Consider the following 23995-nt stretch of genomic DNA (forward strand, 5'->3'; position numbering starts at 1 on the left):
CATTGATGATCTCAATTCTGAACTGGAGATGTCGACTAATACGTCAGAAGTTGTAGATCGTGAAGATCTACCTTTTCTTTAACGCGTACTGTGAGCTTTATTTCAAGAAGATAATTCTCCACAATATGTTGTGTGTTTCCTTGTTTGTACAGTGACATATCAGATCATTTATTGCCCTTGAAAACAAACTATCCGAACCTGTATTCGTTGGAATACATTCAAATCCTTCTTTTTGGGAGCGTCGACGTGCAGATATACTGTGGTGTCACCGCCAGACACCACACTTGCTAGTTGGTAGCCTTTAAATCGGCCGCGGTCCGGTAGTATACGTCGGACCCGCGTGTCGCCACTATCAGTGATTGCAGACCGAGCGCCACCACACGGCAGGTCTAGAGAGACTTCCTAGCCGGCCGCGGCTAGAGATAGTCTGCCTTCAGCAGGGCAACAGAGCGGACGCGTACGTGTTGACTTCGTGCGGCGCGCGAGCTCGCCTTGTTTACATTCTGACGGCCGTTGCTTAAGTGCCGGCTTACCTTGTACGATCCATGGCTAACCGTTACTGTAAATCAACACTTCGATTTACTTTCTGCAACGATTATGCCCGACCCAAAGCACTCGAGGTGGAACGTTTTCCGCGAGAGAAAGTGAAGATCCCGGCGATCGATACTATCGGCATACATTTGTCCATCGTGAGCAGCACGGTCTATGTGAAAATCATTAACGACGCGGCGTGCGAACGTGAGACCAAACAGGGGCTCCACTTCTGTCACGCTGATGGCAATGTGGGGGAGGTAACCGTCGACCACGCAGGCTTAGGTATGCGAACGATACGCATTTTCGAATTGCCATTCGAACTTCCTGCTGAGGAAGTCGTCGCGGCACTCCGCCCATACGGTACAGTCCACGGCCACACTGCGGAGAAGTGGACACAGTTGGGAACGTATCCTGTCCTAAACGGGGTCCGACAGGTCATCGTTGATCTCCGGAGCCAGGTCCCGTCCTACTTACAGATCGGCGGATGCCGTGCAATAATTATATACGACGGCCAGCCTCGGACCTGTTCCGGGGGCGGCAAAGAAGGCCACCTTAGAAACCGAATGCCTACAACGGCGTATTGCGCAACTTCCAGCTGCCGAAAAACCACCGGTGACCTATGCCGCTGCTCCAGCGTCTCCTACCGCTTCGCAACGTCGCCCGGTCACCACAAACGACGCCATCAACGAGCCCGACCAGACGCCGACGGAGAGCGCCTCGGACGGCCCGTCGCCTCGGCCGGCCAACGACGCCGCTGCGGCGATGCCGACGCAACCGGACGCTGACCCTGACCTCGGAAACACGATGGAGATCGGCTCGCTCATCGTTCCTATAGCGGCCTTTCTGCCACAACAACGCGACTCCCTTCCGTCGTCGGATTCGGAGGGTCGCATAAGGAAACAACGTTCTCCTAAACGTCGCAAGCGAAGCCGTCGCACCGTTTCCGGCCAAGAGGAGACGTTACAAGTCGAGGAGGACGTAACCGTCGACCAGCACGAGGCCTCAGAACCCCCTACTGCTGACGAAGACGTTATGAGCGCGGAGACATCTATCGGTGTGCCTATGGCCCGTGCTGACGCTGAACTAAATCATGAACGTATCACAGGCGACGCTACACCACGCTCGAATACATCTTCTGCAGACAAAATGGACGATACACCAGTTTCCGCTTCCACGGCGTGAAACGAGGATGAGGTCGAGGAGCAGGACCCGTCACGGGGCCCTGCGCAGTCACGGCCGCACCACTAATCATACTCTCCCCAGACGCCCCTGCGGGCCAGCGGGATAACGCTCCGCTGCGACGCCCATACCCTTGCGCTGACGGCGGAGTGGACCAGCCTCCAGGCCTACTGGATAGCAACCATCAACACCAACAACATCCGTTCCAGGGTGAAAATCCGCCTTATGCAGGAGATGTTCTGGGCTTCGGATATTGATTTCGCCCTTCTGCAGGAAGTTCACTTGGCTAGTCTCCCGGATATCAATGGCTATACCGCCCGCGCCTCCGTGAGTGATCCTATGGGCCGCGGAGTGGCCATCTACGTCCGCCACGGGATTTCTGTGACCGATGTCGCCTTCCTTCCATCAGCTCGGGGCATGGCACTCACTGCCATGGGGACACACATCATTAATGTCTACGCTCCCTCAGGCACCGACCGACGACATGAAAGAGCCCAGTTTTATTCCGAGGAAATCGCCCCCCTGTTTTTAGGGCGTTATGACCATTGCCTACTAGGAGGTGATTTTAACTGCGTTTTGCATCCTAAAGATCAGATTCCCCACTATACTACATGCCAGGAGCTACGTATAGTGGTGCGAGACCTCCTGCTTCACGATACCTGGGAAGTTCAACACGGCGACCTTCCTGGCCATACCTTTCTTACAAGTCATTCCGTAAGCCAACTAGACAGTATATATGTCTCACAAACTCTTAGTTCTGCGATACGGGACGCCGAAGGCTCGCCTCTGGCATTTTCCGACCACTGCGCTTACATCTGTATGATCCTCCTTCCGCCGAAATCAGTATGGCGCAGCCGAGCGCCATGGAAACTCAATACCTCACACTTGCATGACCTGGCATGTCGCCAACAAGTCATTGAAACGTGGACAGCCTGAGAACGACGCCTTTCCCGCTACCACTCGACATTGACATGGTGGCTGGACTGCGCCAAGCCGGCGATCCGGAGGACACTGATGAGATACGCGAAGGACATGGCCGACTGTCATCGCACCACTGTTGACTTCTATTACGCGATTCTCCGAGATCTGGATGCTCAACCACCAACCCCGGACAACCAGTTGGAACGGCAAGAACTAAGGCGAAGATAATTGCGCTGGCGCGCCGGAAACTGCAAGGGATCGTGATACGGACGCGGCGCCACGATCACGCGGATTTAGAAATTCCATCCATGCATGATATAGTGTCCGACAAACGAAGGCGTCGTCGACAGATCATCAGCACTCTGACCACGCCTCATGGAACGCAGGCGACTACTCAGAATGACATCGTCCACGCATTCGTCGAGCACTACCGTCGTACTTATAGTGATGAAGACACTGAAACTGCAGCAGACGACTCCATTTTGCATTACGTCACGCGCACCCTCCCCCACACGGAGGCGGATGCTTTGACAGTGGCGGTCACGCTAGACGAAGTCAACAACGCAATCGCCAAGGGTGCAGTCAACAGATCGCCCGGCATTGACGGCTTACCGATTGAGTTTTACCGTACCTTTCGGAACCTCATGGCACCACGGTGGACGACTGTGTATCAAGAACTGGTGATATCTGACCGAGCAATCCCACCCGCCTTTGCTGAGGGCATCATTATACCAGTCCAAAAACCAGCCCGTGGTTCAATGGTCACGAGTTACAGACCGCTCACCCTACTCAATGCCGATTACAAGATTTTCGCGCGCTTACTGGCAATGCGGCTTCGAACAATACTCCCTCATATCCTCTCGCCAGAGCAAACGACGCCTGTCGGACAGGTTAACATACAGACTGCCACAGGGGAATGCCGCGACTTAATTGCGATAGCGGCGGCCTGCAGACTCCGGGCAGCCGTCGTCGCTATAGACTTCGGCAGCGCCTTCGATAAAGTGCGTCATCGTTTCCTGTTTTCGGTGGCAGCCCCAAGTCAATGGACGATTAGCAGGGCCGGTACCTATCTGCCGTTCGATACGGCAGCGGTGCTCCCTCTCTACCCTCCTGTATGCCATTGCCCTTGAGCTCCTTATTGGTGGCTTGACTACCAAGCTCTCTGGCCTCACCCTACGCCAACACACTTTTCGCTGTCGGGCATATGCTGATGACCTCCTCCTCCTCATTCGCTCCGGCTCTGAGATTCGGGAAGTCCTCGAGTTGATTACCCGTTATGGGTCTGCCGCTGGCAGTGCGATGAATGTCACCAAATCTTCTGCAATGCACATTGGCCGAGGCCTCCAGGAGGGTGAAGTGGCACCCCTGCCGCTTTTGCGGACTATCCGGTACCTGGGCATTACCTTTACCCCCACGGTCACACGTACAGAGGCAACGAATTTCCGTCGCCTGTTACACGTCATCCGCAACGACGTCCGCCAGAACCTCTTGCGCCGGCAGGACACACTTCAACGGGTTGAGTTTATTTATCTTTATGTGGCATCAAAATTGATTCACATCGCGCAAGTTCTTCCTCTGCCAACTGTAATTGAGCGCAACCTTCAGGCGGCTTTTGGCTATTATCTCACGGCTGGTTCAATGTTTAAAGTCCGTTATGAGACACTTACCCTGCCCTCACGGTATGGTGGCATTGGGCTCGTCAATGTCCGTATGCGAGCTGCAACCTTGTACATGAGTACCATGAGAAAACAGTGGCTGGGCCAGGGTACATCTCTAACACGCAGCTTGCTCGAGGTCCTCCTACCTGCTTCCACCTCACCACCGTTGTCTGTCGGCCATATCGTGCCTTATTTGTCCCATATTTCGACCTTTTTCGTCGACTACAGTTACATACATACCAGTCTCCCAGATACACGCCCACCTAGGACTAAGGATTTTTACATCCTGTTGCTGCGCTGTGTTCCCCGGAATGTGATGGAGACCAAACATCCCTCCATCCAGTGGCCCATAGTGTGGACTACCGTCCACCAGCCCTTCCTCCCTACGAACGTCCGGGCACTGTGGTATCACATAGTCAACAGGAAATTTGCCATGAAGCAGCGACTGCACAACATTGGCTTGTCAGAATCCCCTCTTTGTCTCCTTTGCCAGCAACTGGACACTGATGAACACCGTCTGACATGCGCCTCATCGCAAGATGTATGGCGCTTCGTGCAGCAAATCATGGCCTGCTATCTCCGCGTGCCACCAGACACAATCGAACCTCGATTGTTTCTATACCCGGAGGACCGACATTTTCCCGCCGCCAAATGTCATGCTATTACTTGGGTCAAAGGGTGGGCGGTCGCTTATCTCTTTCATGAGGGACCTATTTACGAACAGCCCATGCAGCTCTCGAAAACACGCCACGTTACCGAACATTATTTGCTAACTATCTTCGAGCGGTCTTTGTTAAACCTCCACTGAGTCGCGGGGTGCCTGGCTCAGAGGGCACCCACCACTCCTCCTCCGGCGGTGTCTGAGTTTCAACCGCCTACGATCTACTCTACTTCTTACCTCCGCGGATGGGAGAGCGCGTCGCAGATTGCGCGGATTTTATTTCTTTTTGCTTTTCCTTTTTCCCTTCTTTTTCTTTAACCAGAATTTATATTTCTTTTCTCTTTCGCCGATGTGTTCCTATAATTTCATGATATTAGTGAATCTTACAAAAACACATGCAAATAAATAAATTACAACGCCTTCCACTACTGTTGATTCCTGTGTCTCCCATTTCCCTAAGCACCACAGGCTCGGTGGTGGTGAGGAGGACACTGTGGCCAGGCCTCGGGTTTCGACCCCTGCCCACTTTGCCCCCCGAGCCCCCACCGGTCCACTACATTAAAAAAAAACCGGTTATAGGCACGCCAAAAAAAGAAAAAAGAAAAAGAGGTTCAGGCTCTCAGTCCGGAACCGCGCGACTGCTACGGTCGCACGTTCGAATACTGCCTCGGGCATGGATGTGTGTGATGTCCTTAGGTTAGTTAGGTTTAAGTAGTTCTAAGTTCTAGGGGTCTGATGACCACAGAGCTCAGTGCCCATAGCGCTCAGAGCCATTTGAACCATTTTTTTGAGAGACTTCCTAGCACTCGCCCCAGTTGTACAGTCGACTTTGCTAGCGATGGTTCACTGACAAATTACGCTCTCATTTGCCGAGACGATAGTTAGCATAGCCTTCAGCTACGTTATTTGCTACGACCTAGCAAGGCGCCATATTCCGTTACCATTGATATTGTGAGTCATGTACTGTCACGAACGACGTTCATCATTAATGAATTAAAGTTAAGTATTCCACCAGCTACGTCCGTTTCTCTCAATTCTAATTCCCTTGTCATGTTCCAGATCTCACGCCAGCCTGCGTGAGCTAAAACGCGTGCATCTCGGCCTCCTCTAGTAACACGGTGTTGGCTCTCCTGCCAACCACAACATATACATGTGAGAGCGTTTGACAGCATCACCAAATATTTATTTTACGCTTCTTACATTGTTGTATTGACCAGTATATTTAATTGGAAGCTGCCGCTGCTTTTGCGGCTGTCGAAATTCTTACTTGGTCAAATAAGACCTTTTACTGCCGAAAAAGACGGAATAACTTCCCTATTCATTATAAAACTGCGACGGCAGAAGAAGGCTCAAAAACAAAAAGACAACATGCACATTTAATTATTTCTTTGCATTTCCTCTAATTACTTGTGGACTAAGTTCCATTAGTTTCTGGTTTTATAGCGGTACTGTAAATACCATTAGCAAATGTGATGACGTGAGCGTAGCTTTCACAGTGGTGAACAGACTATTAGAGATATTCGAAAACGGAGAAAAATCGCAGAAGTGCTAGTCCGCAAGGCATGCAGAAGAAATTCTGTGAAGTTTGAAAGGTGGGAGAGAGATGCTTGCAGAAGTACAGCTGTGAGGGCGGGTCACCTGTTGTGCTTGGGTAGCTCAGTCGGTAGAGCACACGTCCACGGAATGCAAACGTCCTAGATTCGAGTCCCAGTCAGACACACAGTTTTGATCTGCCAGGAAGCCTCAGTAAAGTTGTAAATTAGATACAATGATTAACAAACGAATTATTTACTCAGTTAGCACTGCCCTACCACCATCTTAAAAATGAAACATAATATTGTTTCCATGGAAGGTCGAATATTTGAGTAGGAACAAAAATATTCGATGCTCTCAGGCTTCGTGACAAAGCTGATTACGCAGTTGTTCTGCAATAGGTGGCTGCATGTACGTGGCCTTCCCTTTCAATGCAGTAAAGGCCCTGATGGATCTTAGCAATAATTCCAACCACAGCTCTGAGCACTCCCTTTACCTTTAACTGATTTAGGTCTGTCCCATTATCACAGCTAATAACACGTTGTCAGAGTTTCCTAGAGCATATTGTATTTTCAGTTCAAAGATTTCCGGTTGGTCTGTAAACTCATTTATGTACTGAAACGAATAGTGTGTAAATTTGGAAACACAGGGGCCCGCATCTCGTGGTCGTGCGGTAGCGTTCTCGCTTCCCACGCCCGGGTTCCCGGGTTCGATTCCCGGCGGGGTCAGGGATTTTCTCTGCCTCGTGATGGCTGGGTGTTGTGTGATGTCCTTAGGTTAGTTAGGTTTAAGTAGTTCTAAGTTCTAGGGGACTAATGACCACAGCAGTTGAGTCCCATAGTGCTCAGAGCCATTTGAACCATTTGAACTTAAAAACTTTCTGTTTTGTGTAGAGCATTCCGCATTTGCCCTTTGTCAGCAGTCAATAAATTCTGCACACACCCTAACAAAATTTCGTTACAATAAATATTTATGTTATATGTACGGTACTCTTTCAACATCACCCGTAGTTACGAATCGTCAAATTCCATATCACGCAGATCTTTAGTGTTTCCATCTGTGATTTTGGGATGTTCTTTGCATTAATCATCTACAAGAGACGTACAGCTATGGTTGAATTAAATACCCCGTTTCCTAACAGAATCAACTTAGAATGAATTTTCGTTCACGATAAAACACGAAAGCATATAATTTAATAATGGCATGTTTCCAGTTTATCCTTTTGACTGAATCACATACAACGTAACGGCGTTGAAAATCCGTATAATCAGCATTAATCTGCAGACGAAAATCACACATGATTTACATCACTGGATGACATGTGCTAACATAACGAAAACACAATTTCTGCGGGCGAGTCCGAGAATTATTCTACCTTCTGTAAGCCTAGCATTTCATTTGGCGAAAGTGAATACAGTGAGCTGAAAACGTATAAAAATGGACCTGCATATTTACTGTGCATATAATTGCCATTTGCGGATAGGTACTTTAATGGTGTCAGGTGACATGAGACTCATAATCTGAGAGCTGGCAGTAGTAGATTCTCCATTTTCGCAGCTTCAGTTGACCTAGACGTGACCTATCATCTATTAGCGTCGACTGTGTCACTAACGGAAGTCGTTCTCGAACGTGATAAAAGTCTAGAGTAATCTCGAAGAGAAATCTAGCAGCAGATCTTTCAACCCAGAGACTCTGTCAGCAGAAGTAGAGATTAGAGTGTCTTATTAAATATAGGAGGTAACTGTTTCATGATAGTTGTATAAATACAGTCTCTTTTCTCCCCTGACGTTCTAAATAAATCCTATCCGAGTATGGCCTTACATCTGATTAAACTATGATTCTCATTATTTGTTTCTTTCATCGTGTCTCAATACGGTATTAGTCAAAAAAGTCGCTACATGCAGCCACCTGGGTAAATGAGGTGAAAGCAATCTAGCATTTTGTATGAAATGCATAATTTTATAACAATAATCCACCAGAGTTCCTTTTTTTCTGTTTACCGCTACCGATTCCAAGCGATGGGTCATTCTCAAGTGGTAGCTAGATACAGTAAAATTATTATCAGCCTTCTCTCGAAATCGGTAACGTTAAGGAAAGTACTTGGGCTCGACAAGCACATTTACACCAAAATCCCGTGAGGGATCATTTAAAGGTTCGTTACTGCACAGATTATATTCATTTATCTGCAAACCTCTGCAGTAGTCCGTTAGAGGGGGCTGAATTCATGCTGAATTCGATCTTTGCCTGCCAATATGGCAGTCGAGACAGTAAAGATGGTGCCGTATATGTGAAGTTGATTTTTTTTAAAGTTATTTGTGTAGTGTAGCGTCATATGGGTTGGCGGTTGGTAATCTACCGTACTAATGTATTGCGATTGGTTGAGATGAAGTTACGGCGAACTCTTCTTCGTAATGATGGTATTAGTGTAGAAAATGAATAATTCACATGTTCTCTGGTATATATCATAGTTCAAAAATATTATCACCAGTTAGAAACGGATACTGATGTAACACTAGTACTTCATTGCGATGTTAGTGATGATAATGATGAACACCCCGCTGCTAGCGGTAGTGGTACGGCAAGTTGGGGAATGGGCGATAGAAGCTATGCAAGTGAATTACAACCTTCTCCTGCTAAGAAGTTTGAAGTAGAAATCGTCGTCACGGTGTTCGATGACAGCACACCTGAGAACATATGCGATCATTATCACGTCAGAGGTTTCAACAAGCTCCTGAAAATGTCCCCTGAACTAAAGGCTAAAAGCAATTTTAAAAGCGTCTGGACTACGTGGCAAAGAAAAGAGAAGGTAGTACCGAATTCAAACGAAATAGTACACTGCATTTCAATATCATCAAGCAGAGTGAAATGGTGAACTTTTATGCAGCGCGAGAATGCATTTCTTCCGTTTATTATTGGCATTTACATCATAGGGCATTTGACGTGGGCAACGGCCTTGCCGCAGTGGAAACACCGGTTCCCGTCAGATCTCCGAAGTTAAGCGCTGTCGGGCGTGGCCAGCACTTCGCTGTGTGACCATCCGGGGAGCCATGTGCTGCTGCCATTTTTCAGGGTGCACTCAGCCTCGTGATGCCAACTAGGAGCTACTTGACCGAATAGTTGCGGCTCCGGTCAAAGGAAACCATCATAACGACCGGGAGAGCGGTGTGCTGACCCCATGCCCCTCCTATCCTCATCCTCAACTGAGGATGACACGGCGGTCGGATGGTCCCGATGGGCCACTTGTGGCCTGAAGACGGAGTGATTGCTTGCATTTGATGTAGCCAGAAATTTCAGGTGTGCAAACTTTACACCGTCACTGGGACTATAGTATAGGATAACATCGCACCATACAACTTCGCTCCAGGCACGAAAATGTAAGAACAACGAAGAAGCCAATGCGCGTATCACGACAGAAAACATCCAAACGGGTTCTGTTCGGAACTACGATGAGTCAGTTCAAATACGAGTTTTTTTTTCGAAAGAACGCTATCCGTGAGGCACTGTGTCTCGACGATGGAAAGTTACGATATCGTGTGTATAAGGAAATAGAAAAGGGGTTCCCTCTAAATGTGAGCAGGAAGGTGACGAAAGAACATCTAAAGACGTTTTTTCTGTCAGATTTGAATCCACATTTGGTGGCAAAGTCACTAGTACTTCGTGTCTCCGGGTCTGGACATAAGGACGAACAAGTATACTGAAAGCCTCTGAAGAAAAAGATGTAGTTTTAAAGATCATTCTACCTGCACCTACAAACCATGCACAAGCTCTGGACGTGTATTTCTTCAGAAAATATGAAACAAATGCCAAGAGACCAACAGACCTGAATCTACATTCCAGGAACATGTAATCAAAATTACATGACAGTTTCTTTCACATGAAATTGCGTTCTGTTGTTTATCATCATTTATCCGTGGAAGTATGGAAATAAACGCTTCGTTATGCGTGAAAGAACGTTGGCCACGATGTTGGTGAACCTGTGGACAACTATAAGAGTGTCACTGATGTGACTTTCAGTGCTGATGATATAGAATGTGCAGTAATGAAATGTGATCAAGTTCTTTTTCTACTCTGTGCGTTTTGTACTCATTCATATTGCTTTGAGTATTTTATTGAAAGTTCTCACTTGTATTTATAGTTACGATATTTTCATTGCGTTTGGCTTCTTCAATGACATTTGTAGTGGCATATAGAGCACATTTGCAGAGTCTAATAGAAAAGCGACACTGACTAGCACATTAGAAAGCACATAATGGTCCTGTAACCAGGTGGCCGAAGTGGCCGAGCGTTTCTAGGCGCTACAGTCTGGAACCGCGCGACCGATACGGTCGCAGGTTCGAATCCTGCCTCGGGCATGGATGTCCGTGATGTCCTTAGGTTAGTTTGGTTTACGTAGTTCTAAGTTCTAGGGGACTGATGACCTCAGAAGTTGAGTCCCATAATGCTCAGAGCCATTCGAACCATTTTCCTGTAACCAAAATTTCACACAGATATAGCAGTTCGAAATAATTTCCTTGCCAGAGTCGCTCGGTTCCAGACCGTTGCGCCTAGAACCGCACGGCCACTCCGGCCAGGGCACTTGAGTAGAGTTGCCAACTCTTATTGCGAATGGAACAATGCGGCTTGTGCCCACTCGCCAATTTGTTAACACGTTTCGAAGGGTCATTTGAAACATGATCCATAAGCACATTATTGCTTTACGTCAAGAAATTTCGTCAGTATAGGAAGTCGACAAACGAATTTGCGGATATTACAGAACGTTATTCGAACCTTCAATCTCTATCCTGAGACGCAAAACACTGAATATATGCCTACGTGAGCGATCTGTTGTGAACGCGGTGCGGCGCGGTGACCGCACGATAATATCAGACAGGTGAAAGGAATGGAATTGTCCTACGTGAGAAGGAATGGAATTGTCCTACGTGAGTGCACACACGCGGGTCATCGAATACCGCGCGGTACGGCGAAAGGACTTGACCAGTGTGTTTGATATTTTCCCGCGATGTGTACACGGTCTGTGGTTAACTTACAGCGTCAGAGTTGGATGAGTGGTGTTCAAGAATGTTATGTATTGTGGGATATTTGAAATAAAAATTATGGTAACTTTTAATATCGTACCGTGAATGGGAGGAAGTTGCAAGAATAATTGGTACTACAAATGCACACATACGACACATTTATTAAGCAGCATAGTTTGTATTCATTGTATAGGAGTTTGATCAAAATACAGTTTAAAATTTTCTCTCATTTTACAGAGCTGCTCGTGATGAAGCGTGGTATATATTTTGTAAATTGCATTGTGCTATTTTCGGTATATTTCGGTACGCATCCTGGAAAAATGCAGCCTCAGCAGTATTTATTGATTCAGGATCAGGAATGCTGTTACAGTTTTCGTAATACATGCCGAATTTTTTACGTTGGTTTCGATAGGTTTAAGCAAAATTCTAAATTTATGTGTTACGTAAGCAAAAGAATGTTCTGTCACCATTCTCGCCCGAGATAACCGATACTTGTATCTCTCTTCAGCATCATCTATAGTCTTTGTCATTTCTCAAAAAGGTCTCATTTCTAGAGTAAATTCTGCTTCCCTAAGGAGATCATATGGACACTTTCTAGCCTATGCTGGAAGATATTCTTATTACGTATTTTTAGTGTTCCGATTGCTATTGGTTGTCGGAAGGGGCAGTAATCAAAAACACCTCCGTCATTCTGTTTGCCACAGAAGCCCACATTCAGCATAAAAAACCTAATACTTGCATCAGTGGAGTTAATAGTTCTATAGAAAAGAAGAATGCGTAGCAATAATACATCGAACCGGATTTACTGGGCTTTGTAATGCGAAAGAGTTTCCCATCAGTACTTCCAAGACAGTTACGGAACTGCCATCTGTTCCAAAATCATTGTGCTATTTTTTAAAGTAATTTTCTGTTGGTTCGAGCATGTGGTTTGTTAACAGTGTTATCCATCTAGCTTCAAAAACTTCTACAACAGTTGTGGAAACAGCCGTTGTTGACTTCCTGAAAGAAAAATTGAGTTGGCGGAACTGTATCAGTTGAATTCAATTACAGAACAGGTTTTATTGCTCCAGTACACTATCAAACGTTTTAGGTAGCATTCTAGCATACTCAATGAGTAGTAAAGGTTGACATTTCAATTATTCATAAAAATTGTGAAATTCTCCATGTAAAGGCCTTTCCAAATACATATTATTACTTTCATTCCTCTGTCACGCACAACGTTTCTTCATTATTTGATACTTAAAATGCGAGTTTTCCACTGAAAATGTCTTCGTCTGTCTATAACGAAAGCACTGTGCTGACTGGGCGGGCGTTCTGAAGGCGGAATAATGCATACACTTCCATCAACTGATAGTGAGCTGCAGGGAACATGCAAGTGGCGCTCTCAGGCAGCGCGAACAAATAAAATACTTCAGCTTCTTTTTTCTACATAGTGGATTTAGACATGGCCTTAGTTACAACTTTAAAAACTATTTTGATATGTTAGTTAAAGCTAGCGGTAATGTTGCAGCTAAAATGAACCAAAAGTAGAGTACCCAGCGACCACATTTTTCACTGTAAAGCCTTCAAATTTTTTACGAAGTTTAATCAGAAAGTAACATCACAGTAACTTTGACGAATATCCAAAAAATAGATACTTGATTAGGAAGCTGTTATGTCAAACTATGAGATGTGAAAATAAATTTTTTGGACCGATTACTTTCTTCAGAATCGAATGAGAAGTATTTTATAGTAAAGAAAACGCACAAAAGCGAAAGAAGTTTTTTTTCATTTTTTAAAACGAAAGGAGACACTCTGCCCAAAATACTAACTCCATGAGTTGATGTAGCTTTGTTTCATTAAATACAGTATTCTTGATAGCATGAAGATCGCAAAATTAATTGCGAATAACAGCAGTCAACACTTTATAAGCACTCAAATTATCATAAAAATTATAAGAATTAAAAAGTCAAGAATAATTATGTGTTTCTAAATTCCGCATAACCGTATGAAGGTGTTTTATTCGCAGCTACTGGTTTCACAAGAGTAAAGACTCATGTTTAGGTTTATAAGGTTACATTTCTGTACTGTAGATGGGGAATTACGGAGTTCCAGCTTTCAGGAAAGTTGTCCACATGAAGAGTCAGTCCACAGTGGTGGGCTGTCATAATAAAATTGAGAACACCCAAAAGATGCTTCTCAAAATATACAAAGCATCACTGTTTAATGAACTTTGTACATTTTGGATGTACTCAATTTCATTATGACAACCTACCAGTGCGGTTTGATTCTTAACGTGGACAACTTCCTAAAAGATGGGACTCCGTAATTGTTCATCTAGAGTATGGAAATGTAACCATTATAAACCTAAGGATGCGTCTATACTGACGTGGAACCGGTAGTGCTAATAATTCTCTTCCATACAGCCATGCGGCTTTCGGAAAGACTTCATCATTCTTGTCTTTCAACAGATACGATTTTTATGCTAATCTGAATAGTTATTGACTGCTGTTATTGCTATTCAAACTCTGTCTGAGCTGTGGCTGGCCTCTCCAGAAAGTTGTTTGGAAAACTAACTTTTCTCATGTATTTCCATCAGCCGCCTAGCGGGTGGACTGCGCACGTAGCACAGAGTAATCGGATCACAGCACTTCCACCTCTCCCTTCGTGAGCGGTCAGATGCATACACAGCACAGCGCAGCGCGGGATTCCGGGTGTAGGCGAGCGATCCAATACAAAGCTGTGTGATGCGGCTAGTTTGTCCTACCTGCGCAGCGCGGACGAGCGGCGGCCGATCCCATTACATGTGAGAAATGGGTTTTCCGACTTTCCTCTTGTAAAACATACTGTATATTAATGAGGCAAAGCTACATCATCCGCTGTTGTTAGTTTTTCGGTAGAGATTCTCCTTTTACTTTAAAAAATTATAAAAATCTAATTTCGGTTTATGCGTGTTCGCCATTATACACTACTTCTCATTCGATTCTGAGGAAACTAATTGGTTCATAAAATTCATATTTTTCGCATCTTACAGTTTTACATTGCAGCTTGATGATAAAGTGTCTGTTTTTTTTTTAGAAACTGCTCATAGTTATTATGATACTTAATTTCTAAGTAGGCTATCGCATAAAATTTGAAGGTTTTACAGCGAGAAATGTTGTCACTGGCTTCCTTCGTTTGGATAAGTTTAGGTCATACATTGTTGCGTATGAAATGCAACTAAAACACCGGAATTGTTTTAAAACTGAACCAAGAGACATATCTCACAGCAGAATGTAGGAAACAGAAGTTGAAGTATTTTATTTGAGCGTGCTGGCGCCGAGTGCGCTACCTAAGCAGCTCAGTCGAGAAGAGTTCGTGGAAATAGACGCTTTATTCCGCCATCAGCACGCCGGTCCAGTCAGCACAAGTACGTCCATTATGGACAGATAAAGGACGTTTTTAATGAATTGTATATTAAAATTGAAATACTGAAGAAACATCATCTACGACAAAGGGTTGATACTAGTAGCTTAAATTGTATATATGGAAAGGCATATTAACGGAGCCGCGCAGTCTGAGGCGTTTGGTCACGGTCCGAGGGGCTCCCTCCGTCTGAGGTTCGAGTCCTCCGTCGGGCATGGGTGTGTGTGTGTGTGTGTGTCGTTCTTAGCGTAAGTTAATTATGTTTGATTAAGCAGTTCTTTCAACTTATCCAGGTTTCATATCCTTCATTTCTCACGTTTTGCAAACTCTTTAGTTTTAATCTGGAGTTCGCTATTACCCCGGCAGTTTGGTCCCATAAGACCTTACCACAAATTTCCAATATTAACGGAGAATTTCACCATCTGTATGAAGAACTGAATTGTTGAATATTGCTACCCAAGAAGTACGCTCGCATGTTACCAACAACGTTTCATTATGCAGGGTCGTCCATTTATAGTGAATGGGCGAAATATCTCACGAAATAAGCATCAAACGAAAAAAATCACAAAGAAAGAAACTCGTCTAGCTTGAAGAGGGAGACCAGATGGCGCTATGGTTGGCCCGCTAGATGGCACTGCCATAGGTCAAACGGATATCAACTGGGTTTTTTAAAAAATAAGAACCCCCATTTTTATTACATATTCATGTAATACGTAAAGAAATAGTAATGTTTTAGTTGGACCACTTTTATCGCTTTGTGATAGATGGCGCTGTAATAGTCACAAACGTATAAGTACGTGGTATAGCGTAACATTCCGCCAGTGCGGACGGTATTTGCTTCGTGATACATTACCAGTGTTAAAATGGACCGTTTACCAATTGCGGAAAAGGTCGATATCGTGTTGATGTATGGCTATTGTGATCAAACTGCCCAACGGGCGTGTGTTATGTAATCTGCTCGGTATCCTGGATTACATTATCCAAGTGTCCGGACCGTTCGCCGGATAGTTACGTTATTTAAGGAAACAGGAAGTGCTCAGCCACATGTGGAACGTCAACCACGACCTGCAACAAATGATGATGCCCAAGTAGGTGCTTTAGCTGCCATAGCTGCTAATCCGCACATCAGTAGCAGACAAATTGAGCGAGAATCGGGAATTTCAAAAACGGTGGTGTTGAGAATGCTACATCAACATCGCTTGCACCCGTACCATATTTCTGTGCACTAGGAATTCTATGGCGACGGCTTTGAACGTCATGTTCAGTTCTGCCACTGGGCACAAGAGAAATTACAGGACGATGACAGATTTTTTGCACGCGTTCTATTTAGCGACGAAACGTCATTCACCAACAGCGGTAACGTAAACCGGCATAATATGCACTACTGGGCAACGGAAAATCCACGATGGCTGGGACAGGTGGAACATCAGCGACCTTGGCGGGTTAATGTATGGTGCGGCATTATGGGAGGAAGGAAAACGGGGTCCCATTTTATCGATGGCAATCTAAATGGTGCAATGTATGCTGGTTTCCTACGTAATGTTCTACCGATGTTACTACAAGATGTTTCACTGCATGACAGAATGGCTACGTACTTCCAATATGATGGATGTCCGGCACATAGTTCGCGTGTGGTTGAAGCGGTATTGAATAGCATATTTCATGACACGTGGATTGGTCGTCGAATCACCATACCATGGCCCGCACGTTCACCCGATCTGACATCCCCGGATTTCTTTCTGTGGGGAAAGTTGAAGGATATTTGCTGTCGTGTTCCACCGACAACGCCTCACAACATGCGTCAGCACATTGACAATGCATGTGCAAACATTACGGAAGGCGAACTACTCGCTGTTGAGAGGAATGTCGTTACACATATTGCCAACTGCATTGAGGTTGGCGGACATCATTCTGAGCATTTATTGCATTAATGTGGTATTTACTGGTAATCACACTGTAACAGCATGCGTTCTCAGGAATGGTAAGTTGACAAAGGTACATGTATCACATTGGAACAACCAAAATAAAATGTTCAAACGTACCTAATTCTGTATTTTAATTTAAAAAACCTATCTGTTACCAACTGTTCGTCTAAAATTGTGAATCATATGTTTGTGATTATTACAGCGCCAACTCTGACAAAGCGAAAAAAGTGGTCCAACTAAAACATTCATATTTATTTACGTACTACACGAATATCTAATAAAAATGTTGGTTCCTATTTAAAAAAAACGCAGTTGACATACGTTTGACCTATGGCAGCGCCATCTAGCGGGCCAACCATAGCGCCATCTGGTTCCCCCCTTCAAGCTAAACAAGTTTCGTTCTTTGTAGTTTTTTAGTTTGACGCTTATTTCTTGTGATTTTTGGCCCGGTCACGATCAATATACCACCCTGTATATAGACACTGTAAAACAAAGTCTGTAATTTGATTCAAACTATACAATTTCGGCAACTCGCTCTTTATTTCAGGATTTAAGAAGAATGGCTATTTACGCAATCGTTCTAGAACTTTGTAAAACTCTATGGACAACATCGTTAACGTATTACTTGCCGGAGTCAACAGAGGATGACGTTAAAAAATAGCACAATGCTTTTGGGACAAATGGCAATTCCCTAACTGTCTTGGCAGTAGCGATGGAAAACACATTAAATCCCATTAAAAATCCAAGTAAATCTGGTTCCATTTATTATTGCTATAAATCCTTTTCGGTTTAATTATTGGTTGTCACTGATGCAAATTATGGGTTATGTTATGGTGAATTTAGGATCCTAAGCCAAGGGGAGCGACGCAGGTGTTTTCGATGGATTACCCTTCCGACATGCGATAAAAGTGGGATGACTAAAAATATCTGAAATATATATTTTGCCAGGATCATGTATCAAGTGACCATATGTTTTTTAGTGTATGTAGAATATACTCTAAAGAAATATTTAATGAGCTCTTTTCCAAAAAGACTATAAGTTCTCTGTCAAGAATGATGGTAGATTGTTCATGTCGTTCCATAGAGGTTAAATTATGAATTCTGCAAAAACCTGTCGAAACCAATGTAGAAAATGCAGTATATATTGTGAAAGCGATAGCATTATTACACATCATCCGTGATCTTGAATCACTAATGAGACTGAGGTTGTTTTTTTTCAGGATGTATGCCAAAATATACCAAAAGCAGCAGAAGATAATTTGCAAAACAGATCAAATCCTTTATTTCGAGCAGCTGTACACTTGAGAGAAAATTTAAAACTGTTTTGAACAAAATCCTATACAAAGAACGTAAACCATGCTTCTTAATAAATGCGATATATGTGCTAATTTGTAGCGCCCGCTTTTTTGGAAACTGAGAGAATATTTAAAATTGAATTTTGAACAAAATCCTATTTGAGGAACGCGATTATGATGTTTAATAAACGTTTTGTATGTACTTGTCTGTAATACTCGTTATTTTGGCAAGTGAGGGGAAATTTTAAATTGTATTTTGAACCACATATTATGTAATGAACGAAAAGACTGGAACCCGCCAGGATCTCTGAAACGACGAGTGAAGAACACTTGATAGTTGTAGAAGAATATGAGGCGGCTAAGTATCAACATAGTCCTGGAGTTCAGCAGGGAGGTATATAATTCATGTTTGGACTGGTATCATATACAGATATCGGATACGTCTCATCGCTAGCGACGGTAATTTATCAGCTGTGTAGTATCGAGATAGGTTTGTCCAGTCTGCTGAACATCCTTGCTGTTAAAATTTCGTCTATGGGTTCGTCTTTCAAGAATATAACCCTAGAGCCGGCCGCGGTGGCCACGCGGTTCTAGGCACTCAGTCGGAACCGCGAGACTGCTACGATCGCAGGTTCGAATCCTGCCTCTGGCATGGATGTGTGTGATGCCCTTAGGTTAGTTAGGTTTAAGTAGTTCTAAGTTCTAGGGGACTGATGACCTCAGATGTTAAGTCCCATAGTGCTCAGAGCCATTTGAACCAATATAACCCTAGAGCATAGCGCAAACACCTCGTAAAGACCCTCCTCCAGGCTGTAGGAATCAACTGAATGGAATAACTTGTGGTAGCTTCTGACATAAACCTGCTTGACCATGCTTGGCATCGGTTGCGACTTGCAGTGCACTGTCGCAGTAATCCTTCTCACATACGTGATGATCTCAGGAGAGGCACCGTCGAAGAATGGTCAGACTTCAGCAACAAGGTCTCGAACACGTTGTGAACAGCATACCAAGAGGGATCCAATCAAGCAGGTTATAAATGGTGGAGCAGCACGATATTGAATATACCAACGAGCTAAAAAAACACGACCACTTGCCTAATAACAAGTTGGCCAACCACTGGAACGCAATAACTGCAGCGACTCTACTTTGCATAGACTCGACAAATCCTTATTAATTTTCTGCTGGTACGTGGCACCACATGTCTGCTCACAGATCACCCAAACCCTGTTAATTACGGGACGTTTTGTTGGTGCGAAGCTGGCGCCCGATAGCGTCCCAGATACAGGGTGTTTCAAAAATGACCGGTATATTTGAAACGGCAATAAAAACTAAACGAGCAGCGATAGAAATACACCGTTTGTTGCAATATGCTTGGGACAACAGTACATTTTCAGGCGGACAAACTTTCGAAATTACAGTAGTTACAATTTTCAACAACAGATGGCGCTGCAAGTGATGTGCAAGATATCGAAGACAACGCAGTCTGTGGGTGCGCCATTCTGTACGTCGTCTTTCTGCTGTAAGCGTGTGCTGTTCACAACGTGCAAGTGTGCTGTGGACAACATGGTTTATTCCTTAGAACAGAGGATTTTTCTGGTGTTGAAATTCCACCGCCTAGAACACAGTGTTGTTGCAACAAGACGGAGTTTTCAACGGAGGTTTAATGTAACCAAAGGACCGAAAAGCGATACAATAAAGGATCTGTTTGAAAAATTTCAACGGACTGGGAACGTGACGGATGAACGTGCTGGAAAGGTAGGGCGACCACGTACGGCAACCACAGAGAGCAACGCGCAGCTAGTGCAGCAGGTGATCCAACAGCGGCCTCGGGTTTCCGTTCGCCGTGTTGCAACTGCGGTCCAAATGACGCCAACGTCCACGTATCGTCTCATGCGCCAGAGTTTACACCTCTATCCATACAAAATTCAAACGTTGCAACCCCTCAGCGCCGCTACCATTGCTGCACGAGAGACGTTCGCTAACGATATAGTGCACAGGATAGATGACGGCAATATGCATGTGGGCAGCATTTGGTTTACTGACGAAGCTTATTTTTACCTGGACGGCTTCGTAAATAAACAGAACTGGCGAATATGGGGAACCGAAAAGCCGCATGTTGCAGTCCCATCGTCCCTGCATCCTCAAAAAGTACTGGTCTGGGCCGCCATTTCTTCCAAAGGAATCATTGGCCCATTTTTCAGATCCGAAACATTTACTGCATCACGCTATCTGGACATTCTTCGTGAAGTTGTGGCGGTACAAACTGCCTTAGACGACACTGCGAACACCTCGTGGTTTATGCAAGATGGTGCCCGGCCACATCGCACTGCCGACGTCTTTAATTTCCTGAATGAATATTTCGATGATCGTGTGATTGCTTTGGGCTATCCGAAACATACAGGAGGCGGCGTGGATTGGCCTCCCTATTCGCCAGACATGAACCCCTGTGACTTCTTTCTGTGGGGACACTTTAAAGACCAGGTGTACCGCCAGAATCCAGAAACAACTGAACAGCTGCAGCAGTACATCTCATCTGCATTTGAAGCCATTCCGCCAGACACATTGTCAAAGGTTTCGGGTAATATCATTCAGAGACTACGCCATATTATTGCTACGCATGGTGGATATGTGGAAAATATCGTACTATAGAGTTTCCCAGACCGCAGCGCCATCTGTTGTTGACAATTGTAACTACTGTAATTTCGAAAGTTTGTCTGTCTGAAAATGTACTGTTGTCCCATACTGCAACAAACGGTGTATTTCTATCGCTGCTCGTTTAGTTTGTATTGCCGTTTCAAATATACCGGTCATTTTTGAAATACCCTGTATAATCCATTGGGCTTAGATTAGGTAAATTTAGTGGCAAAGATATCGGCGTGAGTGCACTGTCATGGTCCTCAAAATATTTTATGACGATTCCGGCCTTGTGACAGGAACAGATATGCTGCTGGAAGATGCCGTCGCCGTCGGCGAAGACTCAAGCACGAAGGGATGCAAGTTGTCCGCAATAACGTTCACGTAGTCGACAGCTGCCATGATGATTTCGATTACGAGGTGCATTCAAGTTCTAAGGCCTCCGATTTTTTTTCTCCAGACTGGAAAGAGATAGAAACATGCGCATTGTTTTAAAATGAGGCCGCGTTCATTGTCAATACGTCCCAGAGATGGCAGCACTGTACGGCAGATGGAATTTTACCGCCAGCGGCGAGAATGAGAACTGTTTTAAATACTTAAAATGGCGACGTTTTCCTTACTTGAACAGCGTGCAATCATTCGTTTTCTGAATTTGCGTGGTGTGAAACCAATTGAAATTCATCGACAGTTGAAGGAGGCATGTGGTGATAGAATTATGGATGTGTCGAAAGTGCGTTCGTGGGTGCGAAAGTTTAATGAAGACAGAACATCGTGTGACAACAAACCGAAACAACGTTGGGCTCGCACAAGCCGGTGTGACGACATGATTGAGAAAGTGGAGAGAATTGTTTTGGGGGATCGCCGAATGACTGTTGAACAGATCGCCTCAAGAGTTGGCATTTCTGTGGGTTCTGTGCACACAATCCTGCATGACGACCTGGAAATGCGAAAAGTGTCATCCAGATGGGTGCCACGAATGCTGACGGACGACCACATGGCTGCCCGTGTGGCATGTTGCCAAGCAATGTTGACGCGCAACGACAGCATGAATGGGACTTTCTTTTCGTCGGTTGTGACAATGGATGAGACGTGGATGCCATTTTTCAATCCAGAAACAAAGCGCCAGTCAGCTCAATAGAAGCACACAGATTCACCGCCACTAAAAAAATTTCGGGTAACCGGCAGTGCTGAAAAAATGATGGTGTCCATGTTCTGGGACAGTGAGGGCGTAATCCTTACACATTGCGATCCAAAGGGCACTACGGCAACAGGTGCATCCTACGAAAATGTTTTGAAGAACAAATTCCTTCCTTCACTGCAAGAAAAACGTCTGGGAAGGGCTGTGCGTGTGCTGTTTCACCAAGACAACGCACCCGCACATCGAGCTAACGTTACACAACAGTTTCTTCGTGATAACAACTTTGAAGTGATTCCTCATGCTCCCTACTCACCTGACCTGGCTCATAGTGACTTTTGGCTTTTTCCAACAATGAAAGACACTCTCTGTGCCCGCACATTCACCAACCGTGCTGCTATTGCCTCAGCGATTTTCCAGTGGTCAAAACAGACTCCTAAAGAAGCCTTCGCCGCTGCCATGGAATCATGGTGCCAGCGTTGTGAAAAATGTGTACGTCTGCAGGGTGATAACGACAGTTTCATCGATTTCGGGTGAGTAGTTAATTAGAAAAAAAATCGGAGGCCTTAGAACTTTAATGCACCTCGTACTACCACGGGGCGTATGGAAGCTTAGGAGAACGTCCCCCACAGCTTAATATTCCACCCATCGACCTGTGTCTATACGACCGTGCATGCTTCGAGCAGATGTTTGCCTGGATGATGGCATATTCGGACACTGCCATCGATTTGGGTTAACAAAACGTAAATGATCACGTATTCATTGCAATCGTAATTTACGATGTCATGGAATCAGCATGGGAACACGTATGGATTGTCTGCTTCAAAGCCCATGTTCAGTTATGTGCGCTAAACGGTGCTCTCCATCACTTGTGAGTGAGTCAGGTGTGTACTCTGAGGTCCAATCAGCCACAGAAGCCTTCGCAGAGCAGGCTCGGCTTCGACAGACGTTTCGTTATGAGGCATGCACGTCCAACACACTGTCATCTACTCGTGGTTTCGACGTCCTTCGACCACTTTTCATAGATGCTTGCAACATTTGTTGTGAATAACCACCCAACTTCGCGATTCCTGATACGCTCGTTCGCAGGCCATAGCCAAAGTCGTTAATGTCACAGGATTTCTCCATTTGCAGCTGTCGCTAGAACGATTTCCAGTTCATCTCTTCTCCGTTAATATATAGGGTGGGTAGAATTAAACTTCCGCTACTTGAGATGTTTTAGACGGAAAACTACTTACCGTATGGTCACCCAACTTAATAAGAATGATTTCAGACTGTGCACTGGAAAACTTGAGTTGTTAGTAGTGCTAGTGTCATTACTTGCCGTTAGGCACCGGTATTGGTGGACGACGTAGGGTTCAAACACAAACATCGGTATGCCTTACAGTGCAAACAGTTGCCGGCCGCAGTGGCCGAGCGGTTCTAGGCCCTTCAGTCTGGAACCGCACGATCGCTACGGTCGCAGGTTCGAATCCTGCCTCGGGCATGGATATGTGTGACGTCCATAGGTTAGTTAGGTTTAAGTAGTTCAAAATGGCTCTGAGCACTATGGGACTTAACTTCTGAGGTCATGAGTCCCCTAGAACTTAGAACTACTTGGACCTAACTAAGCTAAGGACATCACAAACATCCATGCCCGAGGCAGGACTCGAACCAGCGACCGTAGCGGTCGCGCGGTTCCAGACTTTAGCGCCTAGAACTGCTCGGCCACATCGGCCGGCGGTTTAAGTAGTACTAAGTTCTAGGGGAATCATGACCTCAGATGTTCAGTCCCATACTGCTCAGAGCCATTTGATCCATTTTCTGAAATTGCAGACAGTCAACAAGGGTATGGACAAGGTGACCAGAGCTCTACTCGTAGTGCTGTTTCTTCAAAACAATAGCAAGAGTGCTGTTGCTCTTCGTGAGTATCGACGCATTAAACGAATACAGACAGGCCGTTTTGCCGGATCGGGCTTGACCAATATGAACCGGAAGTTCGAATTAACTGGCAATTTGGGAATTGCTCCTGGGAGAGGCCTACGGCGAATTGCGCCGCAAATTGTTTAAGAAGTTACTGTTACCATGGCTGAGAATTCTGGACGCAGTGGGCAATCTTCAAGCAGTGCACGAGCTATGTCA

At 45.1% G+C, this 23995-nt stretch overlaps 1 long non-coding RNA gene and 1 pseudogene across 1 annotated transcript in view; one reads left to right on the forward strand and one right to left on the reverse strand.

The window, feature by feature from the left end:
• Positions 1-23995, reverse strand: part of LOC126298522 (uncharacterized) — a 202045-nt gene that overhangs the window by 174198 nt on the left and 3852 nt on the right. The gene's annotated exons all lie outside the window — the stretch shown is intronic.
• On the forward strand, positions 9430-9547 carry LOC126299765 (5S ribosomal RNA; annotated as a pseudogene).

Source organism: Schistocerca gregaria, chromosome X (genome assembly GCF_023897955.1).
Source record: "Schistocerca gregaria isolate iqSchGreg1 chromosome X, iqSchGreg1.2, whole genome shotgun sequence".
NCBI lineage: Eukaryota > Metazoa > Arthropoda > Insecta > Orthoptera > Acrididae > Schistocerca > Schistocerca gregaria.